Below are 1,482 nucleotides of genomic sequence, written 5' to 3'. Positions count from 1 at the left end.
TGAGTAGCAAAACAAAGTTAGGCTTTAAAAATATATATATAAATGTAAATTTTTTATCCATCTACTCAAAAAGATCGCACTGGCTTGTTCGTGTTGTGAGTCTAATGTCTTTACTGGATAATTATGTTATCAATATTTTCATTTTGTTCATGAAACTTGTACTTGTAATGTTGCCAAAATTTAATTATAATTAAACATTTTCTGTATTTGCATAATGTCTAAAAAGCTAACTTCGGTTGTTCAAAAAACATAAATTTTTCAGTTTCTTGGAATAAATTGATTTAATAATAATAATAATAATAATAGAAACAAAACAGTAGCTCTCTGGTGGCTAAGCTCGCGGGTTTATAACAATTGAATTGAAGGCTCGATCCCTGTAGTGGACATATCAAAAATAGCCCATTGTGCAGATTTATGATAATGAAAAAGTTGTAAATGAATATTGTATAAAAAAAATTCAAATTTTCAATCCCGTCACAAAGAAAACAAAATTTGTTTTATAATATAAAAGCCTTAGAGACATCAGAAACATGAAAATGTGAGATTTATTATGAATCGTAAACGAAATAATTCATGAACTATTTATCATTTAAATTTTATTACAGTTTGTGAAGTATTTACCTAAACATAAAATTTGTTTTCGCTTAAAAGCAGATTCTTGCCCTTTTGTCATTGCTCCAAATCTGTTTATATTATTCTGCTTTTGCGGCATTTTCTTGGGTTTATTATTTCAGTTTGTCCCTTAAAGAGGACGTTTTTACTGATTGGTAAAAACTAAAACCACAAGAAATCCGAACGGCAAATTCGAACTCATTGTTAGATGTCGAAAAGAAACCAGAGCTAGCTCAGTCACGTGACAGAGAAAGGAGTATAAAATGAGAACTGGCAACCGCGAAATTAGCCAAGGAACAAGTCCTGATTCAGAACGAGGTAGTCTGTAGCAACAGGTTGGTCCTGTGTTCAGTGAATCGAGGCCAAGAAGCTGACACATACACTCCTTTTCAGTGGTTTGATGTATCACCGTTTTTTCTAAAGTTCGACAGCTATTTTCTTTAACATATTTTATTGTTTGGTCAATCCAAGGAATACCTTGATCACGCCTTTATACAGAGAAGAAAAGGTAAGAAAACATAAGTATTCTTATCCATCAAACAACCCTAAACTAATGTAAAAATACGAAACTCTTTAACCAGAGAGCTTTCGAAAGGTGGACAAACCTTTCTTATCAGGATCGAATTTTCGAAAGCACTTAGTTTATAGGGTTTCGTATTTTTTATCTTTAATTTATTATTATTTTTGATCTACTTGTTTTCCTAATCAGATGTAATTACTGACTATGTTTTTATAACTACTTTTCGTCACAAGCCTTTAAGATATGTATCACCAAGAATTTAAACCTTTCTTTTACAGTAAATCGTTAAATTGAGTCATGTTTCAACGTTTATTAAAATAAATTTACTTTGCGTGTTTGATGAATCATCA

General features: G+C 30.7%; 1 protein-coding gene across 1 annotated transcript in view; it reads left to right on the top strand.

Annotated features, from left to right (window-relative positions):
• The first annotated feature begins 992 nt into the window (after positions 1–992).
• The window catches only part of LOC106464816, a 39,806-nt gene continuing 39,316 nt past the window's right edge, over positions 993–1,482 (top strand). Inside the window, exon 1 of the mRNA XM_022392600.1 lies at positions 993–1,120. The gene's annotated coding sequence lies outside the window, so the exon portion shown is untranslated. The remainder of the gene's footprint in view (positions 1,121–1,482) is intronic.

Source organism: Limulus polyphemus, unplaced genomic scaffold, assembly GCF_000517525.1.
Source record: "Limulus polyphemus unplaced genomic scaffold, Limulus_polyphemus-2.1.2 Scaffold1748, whole genome shotgun sequence".
Classification (NCBI taxonomy): domain Eukaryota; kingdom Metazoa; phylum Arthropoda; class Merostomata; order Xiphosura; family Limulidae; genus Limulus; species Limulus polyphemus.
Note: the sequence above shows the minus strand (reverse complement) of the source record. Positions and strands in the feature narration are given on the sequence as shown.